This window comes from Thamnophis elegans, chromosome 5, assembly GCF_009769535.1.
Source record: "Thamnophis elegans isolate rThaEle1 chromosome 5, rThaEle1.pri, whole genome shotgun sequence".
Classification (NCBI taxonomy): domain Eukaryota; kingdom Metazoa; phylum Chordata; class Lepidosauria; order Squamata; family Colubridae; genus Thamnophis; species Thamnophis elegans.
Window position 1 is genome coordinate 34,734,229 of NC_045545.1, and position 8,240 is coordinate 34,742,468.

Sequence of the window (8,240 nt, forward strand, 5' to 3'; positions counted from 1 at the left end):
TGTGTTCTTAATTATGTATTTGTCTTATATGTTAAAAGTTTGTCTCCCCCTCCCCCTTTTTAAGTTGTAAGCCGCCCTGAGTCCCCCCAGGGAAAAGGGCGGCATATAAATAAACTTTAAATCTAAATCTAAATCTAAAAAATCTAAGTTGTTAAGTGAATCATTGCCATTGTTAAGTTAGCAACACGGTTGTTAAGTGAATCTAGCTTTCCTATTGACTGCCTGTCAAGAAGATTTCAAAAAATGATCACATGACCCTGGGACACTGCAACTGTCATAAATATGAGTCAGTTGAAAAGCATCTGAATTTTGATTACATGATCATAGAGAATGGTTGTAAGTGTGAAAAACAGTCACAATCACTTTTTTCAGTGTCTTTTAACTTGGAACAAACACTAAATGAACTGTTGTAAGTCAAAGAGTATCTATATTGAAATACCTTCTTGAAGATCCTTCTGCAGAATTATAATTTGTTCTAACTCTTACTATAAGAAAAATTGCAATATCTGCCATGCTTCCATGCTGTCGTCTTTGTTTCTTTTCAGCTTTTCAGTTAGATTTAAATTGTCCTTAGCTATTCCTGGGTTAAGGCAGTGCTTTCCTGCTTATTCCAACAATGTCCAGGGATATCTTAAATAGGTACATATCTTTACGTCTTGTTACCTTGGAGACAAGTTAGTTGACTGAAGAGTCTGGGAACAAGTGACAAAAAAATAAAGTAGGAACTGACACAATGGGAAACAAATTCTTAGATTTACATAGTTTAATTGCTGCAGAGATGTAACTATTGCTGGGACAACTTATATATTTAAGAATTGCATTAGAGGATTTTGGAGTTCTAATAGAAATTTTACTCAATGGATTATTTCAGCAGATGGACGTTTGGAAGTGGATGCCTTGGTAGGTAAAGTCTCAAAAAGACTAAATAAGATAGTCACAGAGCTAAAACTCAGCTTAATTCTTTATTAAAAATACGTAACATCAGTCCATTTTGCAATCTGAAAAAAATGTTAAATAAAAACTAATAGAGGAACATAACTGCAGTTTACTGTACATATATAACTAGAACCTGCAACAAAATATTACAGTGTGAAGTTTCTTGTTTATTGCTCCAGTTGGTGATTCACCATGGTCTCCTCTAGAAATCATTCTATTCTTTCTCTTAATTAGTTTTCCATATCTGTCACCCACGGAAGGTAGACCAGTCCAGAAAACCAAAGCTTTTTAGTTATGAATGCTAATGCTATTTTTGTTACAAGCTTACAGTAACAGAATAAGGTTGCAGTGAACAGAATCTTGTAAGTCTGAATAGGTTTCTCCACCCCACCCCACTCTGCCCCAGTTCAAATTTCTTTTTATTTGGTCTTTACTAAATTGTCTGATGTATTTTTATTTTTAAAAAAAGATTGTATATATGAGCATGTGTGGCAGCAGTTTATTAGACTTAAAGCAGGTGTATCTAACCTTTTAACACCTGTGGACTTAAGTTCCCAGAATTCCTCAGCCAGTCATGGGGCTGTTTTAAAATTTATTAAACTGCTACATTTCCTAAACATTTTCATTATCACTATTTTTTAATTATCTCACAAATGTACAGTCCGTTCATGGCTGTTGCTGGTTTCATTTTGGTAAAATCATTTGCAATAATCTCATGATGTGATGGAAGGTAGTAAGAAGAGGGATTCCCAGGAGGAGGGAGGTACATTTCAGAGAAGTAAGAAGCAACCCAGTTTTGATGTTACGTATGAGAGAAATGGGGTGAATACAGCCTCTCCCTAATAGTTCACTGAGTATTTTGAAGATGCAGATAGCAGACAGCTCAGTCTGGCAATATTTTGTCTATAGTATGAAAACAATAAAGAACTCAGTTTGAAAGAACCACCACATGCTATTCTTGGTTTTGGGCCTGGCACATTACAGTAAGGTATTATCATAAGGGCGTCAACTTCATATACTGTCTTTTACACTTTTTTTGTTAGAGTATGTTGGAAGATACATGTGTGACTGCCATTTTGGAAATAATAGCAAATAAATTATCCACGGAATCCTTAACTGACTAGAGAAATTTCTTCCTTTGGACCTTTGTTCATGCTGTTGATCCTACTTGTTTTATGAATCACCATTGACAGTTAGCCAGAATGGAACACTCCCACTGCTTGTGTTTTATTCACTTGACAAGATTTACTGTTCATTTTCTTTGTAACACATAAATGCTGTCTTAAGGAGTGATACTTCCACAATGGCCAAATGTGCAGCAGTACTGATGTGGACTTGTTCAACAACAAGTAGATCCTTATGAATGACATGAGGAGAGGCAGGTTGCCTTTAAAATCTTGTATCAAAGCAACATGTCCTTTCACATATCTGTTCGGTAATCCAGAGCAACTGTGGTTTCAGCTAACAACCGTAAAGTTGTTTGAATGGGTGCAAAGAAGAGAGGTGTTTGGAAAATACATTGCAATCAAGCATATTGTTTGGTATGGTGTAAAAAAAAATAGTTTTACAATCTAAATGCATATCCCCATACTTACAAGATATAAACGTTGAAAATATATTGTAATTGTTTCAGTTCTCTCTCCCTCCCCCCCCCCCCACACTCCAATAAAAAAACCTTCATTTTTTATTGTACTAGGTTGGACAAAGCAGGCCTAAGTGTGTGTGTTGCACAACCTTCCAACGAGTTGTGTCTTGTTCCTGGACCGTCTGCCTCACTGCAAGAAAAGATTTCTTTAAATGCTGGTGTGTGTGTGTGTGTGTGTGTGTGTGTGTGCGCGCGTGTGCGCGTGTGTGCCCATCCCCATCCTAAAGATCATGTACATTTCCAGGGGAAGTGAAACAACACCCCTCCTTTGTGGGCTGGCAAACCTCTAGGCTGGTTCTACCCAGCCTTCTGCTCTGGGATCTCAGACTAAACTAACCTGAGGGGTCATTCAAAGTTTACTTTCTCAGAGCTATAAGCAGGAGTTCCCAAATGCTTAAAGGGTCTTTACATCTTAAACAGCTGTGTCCCAAATAAGGGTGTCTCATCTTCTCAACTTCTGTTTGCATTGGAGGATGAAGGGATGGGGGATGGGATGCTCCAATTCACCCTCAGGAATGTGCAGGACAGCAATCAGCTTAGAAGGACAGTTCTAAACATTCCCCCTCCCCACCCAAGCTTAGGGCCAGCTTCTAGCCCACCAGAATTTAGGCTTACGGATATCTCTTTGATTTAAAGGAATCTTATTGTTTAATATAATAGTTCTTCCAAATATAGAGCCATGCTTTCTTATTTTCAAAGAAAACCACATCATGTAGGTACCCAAAATTTCTCCATTGTAGCATTTATTATTTGTGCAACAAGAGGCAACTAGAAAAATGCATGGTTTTTTTCAGGATTGAGAAAGCAATTTAACATTGTGAGTGATTTGGGAACATTGCACCCTTTAAACTGTTTTGCGGTTTCTAAGACATCTTTGGGGAATTAAGTGTTTGTTTGTTTTTTACTCATTTAAGCATTGGCAAGCAATTAGATTTACAAGCTTCTTCATCTGCTTCACATCGAATCTGTATCACAGCAGTGAACATTTTCTATAGATTCATAAAGAAATATAGATGTTCAATGTCTGCAATGGTATGAAAACCCTGAAAATGAAGTAGATATCTGAAGGGCCTAGAATACAAGTCCAAGGATTTCAGAGTACCAATCAGTTGTTTTTCATTCCTGCGGAAAGAGAGCCAGTCTACCATTTGTCAGAGTGATGGTTTGCCTTAGGCACCAGAGAAGTCATAAAGGGCAGCAAGTTCTAAGTTATTTTAGCTAATTGGCTACTGAAAAATTAATTCTAAGTGTGAGCAAAGGTAACTCTGAGATTTTCCTCCCCCTATGCACTGAGTGGCAAAATGTTAACTGGCACTGCATCCTTGGGCAACAAAACATGGAATGCCAGCTTTATGTGCTGATCTCAGCATTGGACCAGCCACCTTCTGAAGAGTGAAATCAAATCTCCATGGACCAGTTCTTTCAGCAGATTGATAGAATATTTAAAAAGAAAGAGTTAATTTTTATCTTCTTTTTGTCACATCCACACATTCTTTTGGGGATTGGTGGCAGTTGTAGTCTAGAACACTTGCAGGGGTGGGATTCTACCAGTTCAGACCAGTTCAGGCGAACATGAAACTCCGAAGTTCGCTCCCAGGAGCAAATGGGCCCACCTGCCCCTGCATATATATGTTTGAAAAGATGTACATGACTGGTGAAGAGCCGAGTTTTCTTGGATTTTGAAAGACTTATTAAAGAAGATTGTGATGCCATTTGCATTTTCTTCCCCATCATTTTCATTAACATTCAGAACTGTTTATCTAGTTGACTATTCTGACTTACTAGAGAAATAATTAATTTTCAAATAAATGATACGTTGCATAAAATTGTTACAAAGGTGTGTTTAAATTCCTTACTTGACTGTTTAAGCCAACAGCAAATCTTATTGGTCTCTTGTACAATGAAGCAAATCAAACCAAACTATAATTCAAGCAGCCAAGATATCCAAGTGCAGGGAAATGTAGATAATTCCTTGATAAGACATTGCTCTGTCTTGCTTAATACTAGCTGTTCTGACTGGTAATGCAGCTTTAATAGCTTTTTCCCTGCAGATCTATATGTGGGTCATCCAGGTCATGGTTGTCCCAAAGATGCTTTTTCAAGAGGCAACTGGACTTCCTGTTTTTTCTTTGAAGCTGAAGAAGCTTCTTGGATGAGAAGCAAAACATCTTTAAAGAAAAAAAACAGAAAGTCCAGTTGCCTCTTGAAAAAGCACCTTTGGGACTGCAGATCTATAAGATAGAAAACTCAAAAATGCTGGTTCAGAAGTTAATGAGTTGTCATCCTAACACATCTAAGATACCAGGCTGGGGAAGTTTGAATTAGGATTGGGGGGGGGGGGAATGTTCCAGTCCTGTTTCCAGAGGAAAAAAAATGACTGGAGAAATTAGTACATTTTTTTTAATTGGGCTTGCTTATTGGTGATTTCATAGATGCATTCATGTAGATTTCCTGGCAATGATAGGAAGTATCATTGATGACAATGATAGAAAGTAGGGTAAAGGTTTTTGGAAACATCATACAATCATGGGGGTTTGAAGGGATCTTGGAGATCATCTAGTCCAATTCTCTGCCCAAGGAAGGAGTCCTCATACCATCTCAGACAAATAATAGTCTTTTTCTTGAAAACCTCCAGCAATGGAGCTCTCACAACTCCAGGAAGCAAGCTATTCCTAATAGTACCCATAGTTAGGAAATTCCTGCGTATTTCCAGATTGGCTCTCCCTTTGATGAGCTTCCATCCATCAAACTAAATATACTTAGTGCCTTTAGCTTTTCTTCATAGGATATAGCCTCTGGACATCTTATCATCTTTGTTGCTCTGCACTCTTTCTAGGCCCTCAGCATCTTTTTGTATGGTGGTGATCAGAACTGGATATAGTGTTCCAAATGTGAACTCAGCTTACTATAAAGCCTTGGCATTTTCTGAGGTCTCTCAACCAAACACTAGCCATAGATTATTTGCTTTCAGAGATCAGCCAATGTCATCCAGGTGTTGCCATCTAGATAACGTTTGAAATACAAAGTGCTGAGTCCGCACTTTGGAATGGAGCAACTCATGAAATCAGTGATTCCCAGAAGTTATCTTCATTCAGCTTCTAGGCCAGTCTGCCCAGTCTAATTGGGACAATTTCCCTATTTTCATTTTGCTGCAGATCAACTATCTGCTTTGGCAATGTAACTTGTGTATGGTGCTAAAGTAAGAGATTTTGAACTGTGGTATGTTGGACAAGCCATTTTTCATAATACAGAGTCAAACAGTGAAGCCTGCCCAACATTTAATTATTGTATTAAATTATGTGGGCACAGTCATGTATGTACACATTCATTATATATGTCTGTACCATTTATTCAACCAATAATTCTTTAAAAAAAATATGCCAGCATTCATTGTATTCTGGAAGGTTTCCACCCACCCTAGTTAAATGGAACTGCTTTTGGTAAGGTACTGTGTAGAACGCAGCCTGAACATGCTCAGAATTCCTGTTTCTTTGTTAACATTTTATATGTTTCATTTGGCTGGTTCAGCAAAACTCTTCTCCTGGTACAGCTATTATCCAGTTCAAGCTTAAGTCATCTTCGCTGGCTTCCTACTCACAAAAAACAATCCTCCGCAACGAAGAAGTAGCTTGTATATGATTCCAATTTCCCTCACTTTGTTCCCTCCATTTTGCTGCCTCCATCCTTTTTTTTGTAGTGAGAGAGACACACTTGGAATCAGAATGGTTGTGACATTTAGGTAGCAGGCCATTGTGTGAAACCTTGAAAGTTTAAAAAACAAGTGCCATAGAACTCAGAGGGCTTAAAGCAACCCCCTTTGTGGAGCAAAGGACTGAGTTTTGATTCGGGACAATGGTGTTTCTCAAATTTCTTCCCAAAACCTGCACCCATCTGTGATTTGAATGCAATCGCTTTTCTCTCCCTCTGCAATTCATTTGGCAAAGACGAAGCAGATGCAAGAGACGGGGGCTGAATTTTAATGATTGAGTTTTACCTGAAACAAAACAAACAAGCAAAAATAAAACAACACAAAACAGAGCGAGCAAGAGTGGGCGAGGGAACCCATTGGATCCTTTTAGAGACAACACAAAACACATGTTTGAAGTTAAAAGAGAAGGATTGGGGATAATATAAAATATCATTTAAAAGGGCTCCAATCATTAGGCACCGCAAAGAGCTCAGCTAATGAGCCTCTCATAAATGAGGGAAGTGCTGCTTTCCCTTGGTTTTCTGCTCGGCTTGCCACAAAATTGCCTACCTGGGGTGGCTGATTACACAATTTGTACTGCATGATAAGATGGGGGGGGGAGAGCCCTCATTTTGAGTTTCTCAATAGGTCAGCATCAAATCACCAGATGTTTCAGGTCTCTGTTGATGTCTTTGGTTTCATGGGGTGGGGGAGAGAACAGCAAGGGAAAAATGTCCTAACATTGCTTTACTAAACTATGGTGTCCCAGCTTTGCAATCCTTGATTTGGCAACACATTTTGATAAGGGAAAAAGACAAAATGTATACTTGGTGCTTTTATGAAGAATAGATATTGAAAATTATCTAAGCTGAATTGTTCCTGTTTTTTTGCTGGTTCCTGCTGTGTTTTAGAGTGTAGTAATTGTACACTTAAATTGTAAATTGTAAATTTCATGAATTTATATGCCGCCCAATCCTGAAGGACTCCTGGCGGCTTACAGAAATACATCAAAAATAAAAATTAAAAAAGGAGAAGAAAAGCAGATTAAAACAACCCTTCATGCACTCAATCTAGGCGGGGCTGGACCTCATTCCTGAGGTCAACAGCCCCAGGCCTGCCGGAATAGCCAGGTTTCAGTAGCCTTCCGGAAGGCCGAGAGAGTGGGAAGGGTCTGGATCTCTGGGGGTAGATTGTTCCATAGGGTCGGAGCAGCCACAGAGAAGGCCCTCCCCCGAGGAGTTGCCAGACGACATTGTCTGGTCGACGGTACCCGGAGAAGGCCCATCCTGTGTGATCTTATCGGCCGTTGGGAGGTATGTGGCAGAAGACGGTCTCGCAGATATCCGGGTCCTAGGCCATGGCTGCATTCTGGACCAGTTGTAGTCTCCAAACACTTTTCAGGGGCAGCCCCATGTAGAGCGCGTTACAGTAGTCAAGTCTTGAGGTGACGAGGGCGTGAGTGACCATTTGAAGTGCCTCCCGGTCCAGGTAGGGCCACAACTGGTGCACCAGGCGAACCTGGGCAAAAGCCCCCCTGGTCACAGCTGACAAGTGATGTTCTAATGTCAGCTGCGGGTCCAGGAGGACACCCAAGTTGCGGACCTTCTCTGAGGGGTGTAAAGTTTCACCCCCCAGGCTTAGAGATGGAATATCTGGACTGTCCTTGGGGGGCAACATCCATAGCCACTCGGTCTTGTCAGGATTGAGTGCAAGCTTGTTCACTCCCATCCAGGCCCTGACAGTTTCCAGGCACTGGCACATCACTTCCACCGCTACACTGAGTTGGCACGGGCGGAGAGATACAGCTGGGTACCATCCGCATATTGGTGGTATTTAATCCTGTGCCGGTGAATGATCTCACCCAGTGGCTTCATGTAGATATTAAATAGGAGGGGGGGCAAGACTGAGCCCTGCGGCACCCCATATTTAAGGGGCCTAGGGGTCGACCTCTGTCCTCCAACCAACATCGAC